Source organism: Triticum aestivum, chromosome 3A (genome assembly GCF_018294505.1).
Source record: "Triticum aestivum cultivar Chinese Spring chromosome 3A, IWGSC CS RefSeq v2.1, whole genome shotgun sequence".
In the NCBI taxonomy this organism is placed as follows: domain Eukaryota; kingdom Viridiplantae; phylum Streptophyta; class Magnoliopsida; order Poales; family Poaceae; genus Triticum; species Triticum aestivum.
Window position 1 is genome coordinate 568,001,368 of NC_057800.1, and position 16,716 is coordinate 568,018,083.

Here is a 16,716-nt window from a genome sequence, read left to right on the forward strand (position 1 = left end):
TGCTACGGCTGAATCTGATGCACCAAGGCAAGAAGCAGTTTCGATTGTCTTCCCAACAAGAATGACTGGCTCGAAGCCAAAGAGCCGGTCAACAGCTTCAGAGCTCAAGAAGACAAGAACTGCTGAGGCTGAAGCCAGGAAGAGGAAACACTCTGAAGCCTCTCCTACTGCCCCCACCAAGAAAAAGAGAAAGACCAAGAAAGCTCGGGCTGCTCCCATAGAGCCCTTGATAGTTGAACCCATTTCTATGGTTCATCCTGACGCAGAACGTCAACTGACAGTTCATGAGCCTGCTTCCACGGAGGCTCCTGAAGCTGAAGACATTCCAGCAGCTGATCCCATCGCTGCTGAAGACATTGGTCATCATGACAATGTAGAAGATGATGCAGTCCTTCCTCAGTTAGAAAACAGCGAACTCATCAGCATTGGTCGTCTACTGACGCCAATTGCACAGGATGCTTGATGGGCGGATCGCTCACAAGAGGAAGAAGACTATGAGGCCCAACCCACTCCAACTCCACAGGCATCGTCTGCATTCCGCAGGCTTCGCAAAGGTCCAAGGCCTCATGTCTCTGCTGAAGACATTCCGGCTGCATCAGCCGCAGAAGAAGAAGTACCACAAGATCCCACTCCCCTGCTCCACCAAGAAGCAGTTCTCCAGGAGAACGTGCCTGTGGCCGACCCTCCAGCTAGTCAAGTGGAGGATGAAAATCTTGAGGCTGCCACAACCAACAATGAAGCTGTTGGAAATATGCCCTAGAGGCAATAATAAAAGTGTTATTATTATATTTCTTTGTTCATGATAATAGTCTTTTATTCATGCTATAACTGTATTATCCGGAAATCGTAATACACGTGTGAATACATAGACCACAATATGTCCCTAGTGAGCCTCTAGTTGACTAGCTCGTTGTGATCAACAGATAGTCATGGTTTCCTGGCTATGGACATTGGATGTCGTTGATAACGGGATCACATCATTAGGAGAATGAAGTGATGGACAATACCCAATCCTAAGCATAGCACAAAGGTTGGTTAGTTCGTTTGCTAAAGCTTTTCCAATGTCAAGTATCTCTTCCTTAGACCATGAGATCGTGTAACTCCCGGATACCGTAGGAGTGCTTTGGGTGTACCAAACGTCACAACGTAACTGGGTGACTATAAAGGTGCATTACAGGTATCTCCGAAAGTGTCTGTTGGGTTGACACGGATCGAGACTGGGATTTGTCACTCCGTATGACGGAGAGGTATCTCTGGGCCCACTCGGTAATGCATCATCACAATGAGCTCAAAGTGACCAAGTGTTTGATCACGGGATCATGCATTGCGGTACGAGTAAAGTGACTTGCCGGTAACGAGACTGAACGAGGTATTGGGATACCGACGATCGAGTCTCGGGCATGTAACGTACTGATTGACAAAGGGAATTGTATACGGGGTTTGATTGAATCCTCGACATCGTGGTTCATTCGATGACAACATCGAGGAGCATGTGGGAGCCAACATGGGTATCCAGATCCCGCTGTTGGTTATTGACCTGAGGTCGTCTCGGTCATGTCTGCATGTCTCCCGAACCCGTAGGGTCTACACACTTAAGGTTTGGTGACGCTAGGGTTATCAAGAAGACAAGTATGTGATTACCGAATGTTGTTCGGAGTCCCGGATGAGATCCCGGACGTCACGAGGAGTTCCGGAATGGTCCGGAGGTAAAGATTTATATATGGAAAGTGGTTAAACGGACACCGGAAAGTTTCGGTGGCATACCGGTATTGTATCGGGGCCACCGGAAGGGTTCCGGGGGTCCACCGGGTGGGGCCACCCCTCCCGGGGGGCCACATGGGCTGTGTGGGAGAGGGAGCCAGCCCCTAGTGGGATGGGCGCGCCTCCCCACCTAGGCCCATGCGGCTAGGGCAAGGGGAGGGGAAACCCTAAAGGGGGCGCCCCCTAGCTTGGGGGGCAAGCCACCCTTTTCCCTCTCCCTTTGGCCGCCGCCCCCCTCTAGGGTTTCCCCTAGAGGGCCGGCCCCCTTGCCCCTCTCCTCCTATATATAGAGGGGTGAGGGGAGGGCTGCAAAAGACAAGCCAAGGCGCAGCCCCTCCCCTCCCCAACACCTCTCCTCCTCCGTACGTGCTTGGCGAAGCTCTGTCGGAGTACTGCTGCACCAACAACACCACGCCGTCGTGCTGCCATTGGAGCTGTCTTCCTCAACCTCTCCTTCCTCTTTGCTGGATCAAGACGGAGGAGACGTCGCCCGTACCGTACGTGTGTTGAACGCGGAGGTGCTGTCTGTTCAGCACTTGGTCATCGGTGATCCGAATCACGTCGAGTACGACTCCATCATCACCAACCCCTTGAACGCTTCCGCACTCGATCTACAAGTGGTATGTAGATGCAAACTCTCTCCCTTGACTCGTTGCTTAGATGAACTCATAGATGGATCTTGGTGAAACCGTAGGAAAAATTTTAATTTTCTGCAACGTTCCCCAACAGTGGCATCATGAGCTAGGTTTATGCGTAGTTCTCTTTGCACGAGTAGAACACAATTTTGTTGTGGGCGTAGATCTTGTCAACTTGCTTGCCGCTACTAGTATTATCTTGCTTCAGCGGTATTGTGGGATGAAGCGGCCCGGACCAACCTTACACGTACGCTTACGTGAGACCGGTTTCACCGACTGACATGCACTAGTTGCATAAGGTGGCTGGCGGGTGTCTGTCTCTCCCACTTTAGTTGAAGTGGATTCGATGAAAAGGGTCCTTATGAAGGGTAAATAGAAGTCGACAAGATCACGTTGTGGTTATTCGTAGGTAAGAAAACGTTCTTGCTAGAACCCAATTGCAGCCACGTAAAAGATGCAACAACAATTAGAGGACGTCTAACTTGTTTTTGCAGCAATTTTCATGTGATGTGATATGGCCAGAAGTTGTGATGAATGATGAATGATATATTGTGATGTATGAGATCATGTTCTTGTAATAGGAATCACGACTTGCATGTTGATGAGTATGACAACCGGCAGGAGCCATAGGAGTTGTCTTTATTTTTTGTATGACCTGCGTGTCATTGAAGAACGCCATGTAAACTACTTTACTTTATTGCTAAACGCGTTAGTCATAGAAGTAGAAGTAGTCATTGGCGTGACAACTTCATGAAGACACAATGATGGAGATCATGATGATGGAGATCATGGTGTCATGCCGGTGACAAGATGATCATGGAGCCCCGAAGATGAAGATCAAAGGAGCTATATGATATTGGCCATATCATGTCACTACTTTATATAATTGCATGTGATGTTTATTATGTTTTATGCATCTTGTTTACTTAGATCGACGGTAGTAAATAAGATGATCCCTTATAACAATTTCAAGAAAGTGTTCCCCCTAACTGTGCACCGTTGCTAAAGTTCGTCGTTTCGAAGCACCACGTGATGATCGGGTGTGATAGATCCTTATGTTCACATACAACGGGTGTAAGACAGTTTTACACATGCAAAAACACTTAGGGTTAACTTGACGAGCCTAGCATGTACAGACATGGCCTCGGAACACGGAGACCGAAAGGTCGAACACGAGTCGTATGGAAGATACGATCAACATGAGAATGTTCACCGACGATGACTAGTCCGTCTCACGTGATGATCGGACACGGCCTAGTCGACTCGGATCGTGTAACACTTAGATGACTAGAGGGATGTCTAATTTGAGTGGGAGTTCATTCAATAATTTGATTAGATGAACTTAATTATCATGAACTTAGTCTAAAACCTTTTGCAAATATGTCTTGTAGATCAAATGGCCAACGCTCATGTTAACTTGAACTTCAACGCGTTCCTAGAGAAAACCAAGCTGAAAGATGATGGCAGCAACTATACGGACTGGGTCCGGAACCTGAGGATCATCCTCATAGCTGCCAGGAAACAATATGTCCTAGAAGGACCGCTAGGTGACGCTCCCGTCCCAGAGAACCAAGACATTATGAATGCTTAGCAGTCTCGTGCTGATGATTACTCCCTCGTTCAGTGCGGCATGCTTTACAGCTTAGAACCGGGGCTCCAAAAGCATTTTGAGCATCACGGAGCATATGAGATGTTCGAAGAGCTGAAACTAGTTTTCCAAGCTCATGCCCGGGTCGAGAGATATGACATCTCCGACAAGTTCTATAGTTGTAAGATGGAGGAAAATAGTTCTGTCAGTGAGCACATACTCAAGATGTCTGGGTTGCACAACCGTATGACCCAGCTGAATATTAACCTCCCTGATGAGGCGGTCATTGACAGAATCCTTCAGTCGCTCCCACCAAGCTACAAGAGCTTTGTGATGAACTACAATATGCAGGGGATGGTAAAAACCATTCCTGAAGTATTTTCTATGCTGAAGTCAGCAGAGGTTGAAATCAAGAAAGAACATCAAGTGTTGATGGTCAATAAGACCACTAAGTTCAAGAAGGGCAAGGGTAAGAAGAACTTCAAGAAGGACGGCAAGGAGGTTGCCGCGCCCGGTAAGCCAGTTGCCGGGAAGAAGTCAAAGAATGGACCCAAGCCTGAGATTGAGTGCTTTTATTGCAAGGGGAAGGGTCACTGGAAGCGGAACTGCCCCAAATACTTAGCGGATAAGAAGGCCGGAAACACTAAAGGTATATTTGATATACATGTAATTGATGTGTACCTTACCAGTACTCGTAGTAACTCCTGGGTATTTGATACCGGTGCCGTTGCTCATATTTGTAACTCACAGCAAGGGCTGCGGAATAAGCGGAGACTGGCGAAGGACGAGGTGACGATGCGCATCGGGAATGGTTCCAGAGTCGATGTGATCGCCGTCAGCATGCTACCTCTACATTTACCCACGGGATTAGTTTTGAACCTTAATAATTGTTATTTAGTGCCAAGTTTGAGCATGAACATTGTATCTGGATCTCGTTTAATACGAGATGGCTACTCATTTAAGTCTGAGAATAATGGTTGTTCGATTTATATGAGAGATATGTTTTATGGTCATGCTCCTATGGTCAATGGTTTATTCTTAATGAATCTCGAGCGTAATACTACACATATTCATAGCGTGAATACCAAAAGATGTAAAGTTGATAACGATAGTCCCACATACTTGTGGCACTGCCGCCTTGGTCACATTGGTGTCAAGCGCATGAAGAAGCTCCATGCTGATGGACTTTTGGAGGCTCTCGATTATGAATCGTTTGACACATGCGAACCATGCCTCATGGGCAAGATGACCAAGAATCCGTTCTCCGGAACAATGGAGCGAGCAACCAACTTATTGGAAATCATACATACCGATGTGTGCGGTCCAATGAGTGTTGAGGCTCGCGGAGGATATCGTTATGTTCTCACTCTCACTGATGACTTGAGTAGATATGGGTATGTCTACTTAATGAAACATAAGTCTGAGACCTTTGAAAAGTTCAAGGAATTTCAGAATGAGGTAGAGAATCAACGTGACCGAAAGATAAAATTCCTACGATCAGATCGTGGAGGAGAATACTTAAGTCACGAATTTGGTACACACTTAAGGAAATGTGGAATCGTTTCACAACTCACGCCGCCTGGAACACCTCAGCATAACGGTGTGTCCGAACGTCGTAATCGCACTCTATTAGATATGGTGCGATCTATGATGTCACTTACCGATTTACCACTATCATTTTGGGGATACGCTCTAGAGACAGCTACATTCACTTTAAATAGGGCACCGTCTAAATCCATTGAGACGACACCGTATGAATTATGGTTTGGGAAGAAACCTAAGTTGTCGTTTCTAAAAGTTTGGGGATGCGATGCTTATGTCAAGAAACTTCAACCTGAAAAGCTCGAACCCAAGTCGGAAAAATGCGTCTTCATAGGATACCCTAAGGAAACCATTGGGTATACCTTCTACTTAAGATCCAAGGGCAAAATCTTTGTTGCCAAGAACGGATCCTTTCTGGAAAAAGAGTTTCTCTCGAAAGAAGTAAGTGGGAGGAAAGTAGAACTCGATGAAGTACTACCTCTTGAACGGGAAAGTAGTGCAGCTCAAGAAAATGTTCCTGTGATGCCTACACCAAGTGAAGAGGAAAATAATGATGATGATCAAGGTACTTCGGATCAAGTTGCTACTGAACTTCGTAGGTCCACAAGGACACGTTCCGCACCAGAGTGGTACGGCAACCCTGTCCTGGAAATCATGTTGTTAGACAACGGTGAACCTTCGAACTATGAAGAAGCGATGGCGGGCCCAGATTCCAACAAATGGCTAGAAGCCATGAAATCCGAGATAGAATCCATGTAGGAAAACAAAGTATGGACTTTGACTGACTTGCCCGATGATCGGCGAGCGATAGAAAACAAATGGATCTTTAAGAAGAAGACGGACGCGGATGGTAATGTCACCATCTATAAAGCTCGACTTGTCGCTAAGGGTTATCGGCAAGTTCAAGGGATTGACTACGATGAGACTTTCTCTCCCGTAGCGAAGCTTAAGTCCGTCCGAATCATGTTAGCAATTGCCGCATACTATGATTATGAGATATGGCAGATGGACGTCAAAACGGCATTCCTTAACGGTTATCTTAAGGAAGAACTGTATATGATGCAGCCGGAAGGTTTTGTCGATCCTAAGAACGCTAACAAAGTATGCAAGCTCCAGCGATCCATTTATGGGCTGGTGCAAGCATCTCGGAGTTGGAACATTCGCTTTGATGAGATGATCAAAGCATTTGGGTTTATGCAGACTTATGGAGAAGCCTGCGTTTACAAGAAAGTGAGTGGGAGCTCTGTAGCATTTATCATATTATATGTAGATGACATACTTTTGATGGGAAATTATATAGAATTCTTGGACAGCATTAAGGCCTACTTGAATAAGTGTTTTTCAATGAAGGACCTTGGAGAAGCTGCTTATATATTAGGCATCAAGATCTATAGAAATAGATCGAGACGCCTCATAGGTCTTTCACAAAGCACATACCTTGATAAAATTTTGAAGAAGTTCAAAATGGATCAGTCCAAGAAGGGGTTCTTGCCTGTATTGCAAGGTGTGAGATTGAGCTCGGCTCAATGCCCGACCACGGCAAAAGATATAGAAGAGATGAGTGTCATCCCCTATGCTTCAGCCATAGGATCTATTATGTATGCCATGCTGTGTACCAGACCTGATGTAAACCTTGCCATAAGTTTGGTAGGAAGGTACCAAAGTAATCCCGGCAAGGAACACTGGACAGCGGTCAAGAATATCCTGAAGTACCTGAAAAGGACAAAGGACATGTTTCTCGTTTATGGAGGTGACGAAGAGCTCGTCGTAAAGGGTTACATCGACGCTAGCTTCGACACAGATCTGGATGACTCTAAGTCACAAACCGGATACATGTATATGTTGAATGGTGGAGCAGTAAGCTGGTGCAGCTGCAAGCAGAGCGTGGTGGCGGGATCTACATGTGAAGCGGAGTACATGGCAGCCTCGGAGGCAGCGCATGAAGCTATTTGGGTGAAGGAGTTCATCACCGACCTAGGAGTCATACCCAATGCGTCGGGGCCGATCAAACTCTTCTGTGACAACACTGGAGCTATTGCCCTTGCCAAGGAGCCCAGGTTTCACAAGAAGACCAGGCACATCAAGCGTCGTTTCAACTCCATCCGAGAAAATGTTCAAGATGGAGATATAGAAATTTGCAAAGTACATACGGATCTGAATGTCGCAGATCCGTTGACTAAACCTCTCTCGCGAGCGAAACATGATCAACACCAGAACTCTATGGGTGTTCGATTCATCACAATGTAACTAGATTATTGACTCTAGTGCAAGTGGGAGACTGTTGGAAATATGCCCTAGAGGCAATAATAAAAGTGTTATTATTATATTTCTTTGTTCATGATAATAGTCTTTTATTCATGCTATAACTGTATTATCCGGAAATCGTAATACACGTGTGAATACATAGACCACAATATGTCCCTAGTGAGCCTCTAGTTGACTAGCTCGTTGTGATCAACAGATAGTCATGGTTTCCTGGCTATGGACATTTGATGTCGTTGATAACGGGATCACATCATTAGGAGAACGAAGTGATGGACAAGACCCAATCCTAAGCATAGCACAAAGGTCGGTTAGTTCGTTTGCTAAAGCTTTTCCAATGTCAAGTATCTCTTCCTTAGACCATGAGATCGTGTAACTCCCGGATACCGTAGGAGTGCTTTGGGTGTACCAAACGTCACAACGTAACAGGGTGACTATAAAGGTGCATTACAGGTATCTCTGAAAGTGTCTGTTGGGTTGACACGGATTAAGACTGGGATTTGTCACTCCGTATGACGGAGAGGTATCTCTGGGCCCACTCGGTAATGCATCATCACAATGAGCTCAAAGTGACCAAGTGTTTGATCACGGGATCATGCATTGCAGTACGAGTAAAGTGACTTGCCGGTAACGAGACTGAACGAGGTATTGGGATACCGACGATCGAGTCTCGGGCATGTAACGTACCGATTGACAAAGGGAATTGTATACGGGGTTTGATCGAATCCTCGACATCGTGGTTCATCCGATGACAACATCGAGGAGCATGTGGGAGCCAACATGGGTATCCAGATCCCGCTGTTGGTTATTGACCTGAGGTCGTCTCGGTCATGTCTGCATGTCTCCCGAACCCGTAGGGTCTACACACTTAAGGTTCGGTGACGCTAGGGTTATCAGGAAGACAAGTATGTGATTACCGAATGTTGTTCGGAGTCCCGGATGAGATCCCGGACGTCACGAGGAGTTTCGAAATGGTCCGGAGGTAAAGATTTATATATGGAAAGTGGTTAAACGGACACCGGAAAGTTTCGGTGGCATACCGGTATTGTACCGGGGCCACCGGAAGGGTTCCGGGGGTCCACCAGGTGGGGCCACCCCTCCCGGGGGGCCACATGGGCTGTGTGGGAGAGGGAGCCAGCCCCTAGTGGGCTGGGCACGCCTCCCCACCTAGGCCCATGCGGCTAGGGCAAGGGGAGGGGAAACCCTAAAGGGGGCGCCCCCCCTAGCTTGGGGGGCAAGCCACCCTTTTCCCTCTCCCTTTGGCCGCCGCCCCCCTCTAGGGTTTCCCCTAGAGGGCCGGCCCCCTTGCCCCTCTCCTCCTATATATAGAGGGGTGAGGGGAGGGCTGCAAAAGACAAGCCAAGGCGCAGCCCCTCCCCTCCCCAACACCTCTCCTCCTCCGTACGTGCTTGGCGAAGCTCTGTTGGAGTACTGCTGCACCAACAACACCACGCCCTCGTGCTGCCGTTGGAGATGTCTTCCTCAACCTCTCCTTCCTCCTTGCTGGATCAAGACGGAGGAGACGTCGCCCGTACCGTACGTGTGTTGAATGCGGAGGTGCTGTCCGTTCAGCACTTGGTCATCGGTGATCCGAATCACGTCGAGTATGACTCCATCATCACCAACCCCTTGAACGCTTCCGCACTCGATCTACAAGTGGTATGTAGATGCAAACTCTCTCCCTTGACTCGTTGCTTAGATGAACTCATAGATGGATCTTGGTGAAACCGTAGGAAAAATTTTAATTTTCTGCAACGTTCCCCAACAGAAGCTAATGTGGAGCCCTCCCCAGCAAAAGCTTCAGAAGACAGCGAAGCCACTGATCCCGCCACTTCTGTTCCTGAGTCTGCTACCGGTCCCCAATTCAACTATCATGTTGAGCACATGCCTCAGGTCCAGAAGCCAATCCCCAGACTACCAAGGTTTCCAGGTCCTGCATCAGCACCTGGCTCCTTCAACATCAATGGCTTCAGGGCAGACAACACGTTCTTCGATAGCTCCAGGAACCCCTACTCAAGGAAAAGGATATCATCTGATCGGTTCTGAAGCTATCCTCAGCGAAGCTATTACTCTTGCATTCTTTACAACTAAGGTCGCATCTTCCCACACAAGCGCCTTGACGTTGAAGCTATAGCTGGTCTGCCCTGTCTAGAAGAAGCGTTGGATTGCTTCAAGCAAGTGGGTTTGCTGCAGTTTGTTACTGATGAAGAGCATTGGAATGAAGAGCTACTGCTACAATTCTATGCCACACTTCACATCAAAGGGTATAGCAGAGATCCGAAGACTTGGGTCCTGGAGTGGATGACTGGCAACGTTCATCACGAAGCCAATGCATTTGACATCATTGAGCTCACTGGCCTGCCCACTCCTGGCGATCTCTTCGAGCAAGGCTGTCAGCTGCATACTGAAGCTATTGAGAGCATCTTTCAGCGGCCAGAACCTAATATGAGTCAAATGCTCAGCATGATGAAGCCATTGCCTCAAGATGCTGCGTATCCCACAGAGTTCTTCATTGAAGACCTTGAGTACCTGCCCAGAACCATCTATCACATCATCAGGCGAACTCTCTGGCCTATCAAAGGGCACTCTCCAAATGCCAAGCTTCAGGGTGCAATGAAGACTTTGGTCTTCTATATACTTCATGGCAAATGCTTCAATGCACAAGACTTCTTCATACGCCAACTTGCTGCATCAGGCATTGATCTGTTTGGTTTGAAGTTCTACGCCCCTTGGGTCATGCGGCTGATCAAGCTACACTCTGCCATCTCTTATCAGCCCTCAGCCCGCAACCATAGGATCTTCTTGCCTGACGTGGACATGTCTACTGAAGTCATATATTCTGAGCCTGCCAAGCAACCTCAAAGTCTTTAGAATGTAGAACATCAGAGTTTTACTCAGAATGTTGAAGGCGTTAAAGCAGTTTCTCGGGTGTATCCTTTGGCTGGCACTACACGTGCACCACACCCTGCTTCAACTGAAGCCACTGACAGTGCCACTGCTTCAAGACCCAAGAAGCGCACTCGTGTTCTCAACGACCGAGAGCTTCTTGTGGCCCTACATCAAAAACAAGATAGGCATTATGACTGGATGGAGTGTCAGATGAAAAGCCTCTTAGTGGATGTTAATCGCACTCGAAATCTTGCCACCAAGAATGCTTTCGTTGCCCATGAAACCTGTCGCCGCACATGGAAAGGGCTAACGATGATGCTTTCTGAAGCTGATCTTCAAGAGGATGGCTTCACTGAGAGATTCAAGTTTGACTCCACACCTCCTTGAAGGGCTGTGCTGCTAGGAACTCCATCCCTTGAAGACTCTGAGTTCTCTTCCTCTGCTGCCATAGTCACTGCCAGAATTATTGAGGAAGAAGACGATGCTACTTCACCACCACCTGCTTCAGCACCTCCAAGCTCTTCTACACCGCCAAACAACACCAACAACCCTGCTACTTCACCTACTCCTCATGGGAACAAGTAGAGGCTCTATGTCTTCAAACCTTTTTGGTCATTACTGACAAAAGGGGGAGAAGCATATGAGATTGAAGTCTTCAAGCGGGTTCATATGGGCGGGTGCCTTATATTTTGCTTCGTGCTTACAACTCTCGTTTTTTTGCTACATTTGGTTCTTATGAGTTGTAACACTTAAACTAGATGGTCGTCTGCTACTTATTCGCCACCTTGTTTTGCGAAGATAAATTCCGCATGTGCGACGATAAATTCCGCACTTAGCTCATTCTGCAGACGCCCATTTTCCATTATGCATGGCATTATCTTCATATACTTTCACATGCATAGTGGATTGTCATCATAAGTTGAAGCGGATCTCCACAAGTACCACCTGCCATGTGCATTTGCATTCCAAAAGCAAATTAACTTATATGCACATCTTCAGGGGGAGCCCTTGCAACTTATGAAGACAATTCCTTATCCTTTACAGTTTCACATATTATATTCCCCGTTGAAAACTTCAACTAGTTTGTCATCAATCACCAAAAAGGGGGAGATTGTAAGTGCATCTAGTGCCACCCCTAGTTGGTTTTGGAGTATTGACGACAAAACTAGTTAAGGGACTAATGTGTTTGTGAGAATTGCAGGATAACACAGGTAGAAGTCCCTCATTGATTCGGTTTTACTACCAGAGATGACCCCTAAAAATGTATGAAGACATTGAAGTCAAAGGAGGTATATGAAGATATTCACATTGAAGACTATGACAAGAGAAGACACGATATGAAGCCTATGGAGCTCGAAGACTCAGATCTTTCGTAGTTCTTTTTCTTTTGTGTTGAGTCATAGGAACCACCGTACTGTTAAGTGGGGTCCAAGAGAACCAGTCAGAATGACTGAAGTGATGCCTAAACCAAAAACCTATGTCTTCGAGTGAAGACTATGAGAGCGAATCTTGTCCAGAGTCGGACAAGTCAGCTTTGCTTGTAGTCCAAGTAAAGTTGTCGTGTGAGTTTGAAATCTGACCGTTGGGACACGTGTCAGTTCCTTAGTGACCCAGGGTCATTTCGGACAAATCAGGTCGGGTTGCCAAGTGGCTATAAATAGCCCACCCCCTACAACCATAAACGGTTGGCTGCTCAGATTGAAAGAACGGCTTTTGTCGTTAGAGAGCAACCCACCTCGAAGCCTTTAAGAGAGAATTCCTTGTGAGGATAAAGCCCTAACCACCCAGAGCCAGAGAGAATTGGGCATCACTTAAGTCTTCTTGTCTGTGTGATCTAAAGACTTATTACACTTGAGGACTGTGCATCCTCCAGCCGGTTAGGCGTCATGTTCTGAGCTTCCAAGAGACATTGTGGATTGCCAGTGAACGAAGTCTGTGAAGGTTTGGGATTCTACCTTGAAGACTTACCAGAGTGATTGGGCGAGGTCTATGTGACCTTAGCTCAAGGAGAATACGGTGATGACTGGGTGTCCTGAGCTGCGTGTTCAGGACTGGGTGTCCGGGACTGTGTGTCCTAAGGTTTAAATACCTAGCCGCTCCAACCAGACGTACAGTTGTCATAGCAACTGGAACTGGTCCAACAAATCATTGTCTTCAACGAGTCACTGGTTTCATCTTCACTTCACTTTACTTACTGTTACTCCTTGTGAAGTCATTGTATGTTTGCTCTATCATTTGTCTTCACTGAGTGACTGCATGTTCTGTTTGGCTTCACAATATCTTCCTACCAGATCCTTACTACCTAGCTGCTATTAGTCTTTGTGCTTTCACTTCATTGAATACTTGACTATGGTTTGCCTAGTGTAGCCTACCTTCCGCTGCATGGTAATAGGTTTAATTTTATCGTTTGTCTTCAAAACTCCCATGTTCTGAAGACTTTCATAAAAATCGCCTATTCACCCCCCCCCCCTCTAGTCGATATAACGCACTTTCAATAAAGCATTGTTGTGTTCACACCATTAGAGTTGCTTTAGCTCAATTCTTAGAGTAAAGCTCCCCCTAGATGTGATATCCCCCCTAAGAGGGATGAACTAACCTTGGGTTTTGTCGATGATGACTTCATGTAGATGTTGAAGATGTGGATGCTCAATGTTGACATAGATCATTTGAAGCTATCCATTGGAGTGAGTTGCACTTTCAATACCGACACGGGTTAGTCCCACAAGGAACAAACAAGGATATCCATAGACATAAAGTGATGCACACACAAGATGATGTCTATGAAAGCTTTTAGGTTACCTTGTCCCTTGTCTTACCAACAAGAGGGTTTGTGACTCCTTGAACTAGTGCAAGATGTGGAAGTTGATTGCACTTGTTCTTCCCAAGATGATAAGAGTGAAGTATGTTGGCGGAGTCACCCTTAAGAACTCTCTAGTTCTTCTTCTTCGGGATCCACACCATCTTAATGGGAATCCTCGGTGTTGTAGTTGTACTTGATGAAGTGGAACTTGAAGTAGTCTTGGGAACCCACTTGACCAAGGCCTTAGGAGCTTTTTCAAATGCATCAATTTCCTCTTGAAGCTTGTCCTTGCCTTTTTGCTTGTGGTCTTGTGGTGGAATATCATCTTGAGCTTGTGTCCCTTTGAAGGAAGTAGGATCATACTTCTCTTGTTGAGGAACAAACTTCGTCTTGGGGTATTGATCTTCTTCCCACTCAACTCCATTGGCATTGAACTTTAGTTCAAAACCAACACCTTGATTCTTGCGGTGCCTTCCTTGCTTGCGTACAATTTCCTCGAATTGCTTACTTCCGGCAAGGCTCTTGTAAACACCTTTCTCTATAATTACCTTCAATAAGGTATTTTCTTGCTCAAGTGTAACTTGGCTAAGAGAATCATTAGTGGAATCAAGAGAACTACTAGAAGCAACAATATTGGATTTAGCATGATTATTGTTACTACTAGAGGAAGAATCTTTCTTGTTCTTGTTACTAGACTTGACTTGAGGCATGTGAGTGGATAAGAGTAAATGCTTGGCAATGTAAGAAGAACTTTTCTTACGAAGATCATCATTGATTGCTTTTAAGAACTCATTCTCTTGCTCAAGATTGAGCTTTTCAAAGCGTAATTTCTCATGAGTCCTTAAAAGTTCTCGATGATCTCATAAGATAGTTTCATGAGCTAACTTAAGAGTGTTTAATTCTTTAGTTAGAGACTCAATCATCTCCTTATCATTGTCATTCGTTTTATCTTGATTAGCATGATTAATTGATGTTTCATCACAGTATTCATCACTAGAGTTGTCAACAAGTAAATCATCATCACCTAACAAGTCATCTTCATCACTATTGAAATCAACATACTCGGGGTGTGATACCTTTGGGCCTTTAGCCATGAAGCATGTTCCAACCCCTTCATTTGGTGAGTCAAATATGTCGTAGGAGTTGGTTGTCACAAGTGCTAGATCGGCAACACCTTCATCTTCAGTATATTCGGAGTCGAAGTGGTAGCTTCTCTCGGAGTGGTTGTCGGAGTCGGAGCCGGATACCCATTCACCAACATGAGCTTGATGTCTTCGTTTTGTGTAGCTCCTTGATGACTTGTCCTTTCTTTCCGAATCCTTGCTTCTCCGTGAGGGTCTTTGTTCATAACGATCATCTCTACTCCTTCTTTCTCTAGATGGTGATTCTTCTCTTCTACTTCTTCTCTTGGGGGAATCTTATCTTCTCTTGTAGGGGGCCGTACACTCATTGGAATAGTGTCCGGGCCTTCCATAATTGTAGCAGTTTCGCTCTCGACTAGAAGATCTTTTGTCATTGTAGGACCTTGACTTGGAGCTTCTCTCTTTGCTTTTACTCTTGTAGAACTTGTTGAAGTTCTTCACCATTAAGCTCAATTCTTCATTGAAGGTTTGTTTCTCACTCGATGATGTGGGGGCTTCACATGAGGCTTTGTAAGCACCACTTGATTTGTTGTGAAGTTCCTCTTTATCCTTGAGTGACATCTCATGAGCAACAATTCTTCCGACGACTTCCGTTGGCTTGAGATCTTTGTAATTTGGCATCATTTGGATCAATGTGCACACGGTATCATATTTTCCATCCAAGGATCTTAGGATCTTCTTAATGATGAATCTATCGGTCATCTCTTCACTCCCTAAGCCGGCAATCTCATTTGTGATAAGAGCAAGCCAAGAGTACACTTCAGCAACACCTTCACCATTCTTCATTTTGAACTTGTCAAGTTGACTTTGAAGCACATCCAATTTGGATTCCTTGACGGAGTCGGTACCTTCGTGCATATCAATCAAAGTATCCCAAATTTCCTTTGCATTCTCAAGACGGCTGATTTTGTTGAATTCTTCGGGGCACAATCCATTGAAGAGGATATCACAAGCTTGAGCGTTGTATTGCATCATTTTCAACTCTTCCGCGGTGGCTTCACGGTTCGGTTGTTTCCCATCAAAGCATTCACCTTGCAAGCCAATACACACAATAGCCCAAACGGTGGGGTTATGTCCAAGAATATGCATTTTCATCTTATGCTTCCAACTATCAAAATTAGTGCCATCAAAGTAAGGACCTCTAAGGTGATAATTTCCCTCGCTAGACGCCATACTCTCCTAGGTTGTGAAACCAAGGCTATGACCACCAAAAGCTATGGAAATCAAAGCAAATGGAGACCAAATCTCTGATACCACTTGTAGGATCGAAAGTATGTCTAGAGGGGGGTGATTAGACTACTTGACCAAATAAAAATCTAGCCTTTTCCCAATTTTAGTTCTTGGCAGATTTTAGCTATCTTAGCACAAGTCAAGCAATCTCCACACAATTCAAGCAAGCATGCAAAAGAGTATATGAGCAGCGGAAAGTAAAGCATGCAACTTGCAAGAATGTAAAGGGAAGGGTTTGGAGGATTCAAACGCAATTGGAGACACGGATGTCTTTGTCGTGGTTCCGACAGGTGGTGCTATCGTACATCCACGTTGATGGAGACTTCAACCCACGGAGGGTAACGGTAGCGCGAGTCCATGGAGGGCTCCACCCACGAAGGGTCCACGAAGAAGCAACCTTGTCTATTCCATCACGGCCGTCACCCACGAAGGACTTGCCTCACTAGCGGTAGATCTTCACGAAGTAGGCGATCTCCTTGCCTGCGACGCCCGGATAATCATGCTACAGTAATCTCACGTTAATGGTGACACGTCACCTCTGTCACTGTAGTTAATCTCGGGTTAATTCGAAACCGATTCAAATTTAAATCCTAACTAAGTCAAACGACAAAAGCTTTCAAAATATTAAACAAAAATGTTCGGACGGTGCCATATTTTGCTTAAGTAAATATGGTGTAATAAACACATTTTTATAAAATGCCTAGATAATTTAAAATGATTTAAAACAGAAAAGAAAATAAATAAAAAGAACAAAAAAAACAGAAAACAAACACAACAAAAAAAAGAACCCCCCTCCCCCTGGGCCGAATGGCCCAGCTAGCCATCAGGCCAAAAGGCCCAACCGGCCCACCCCCACTCCCCTTATCC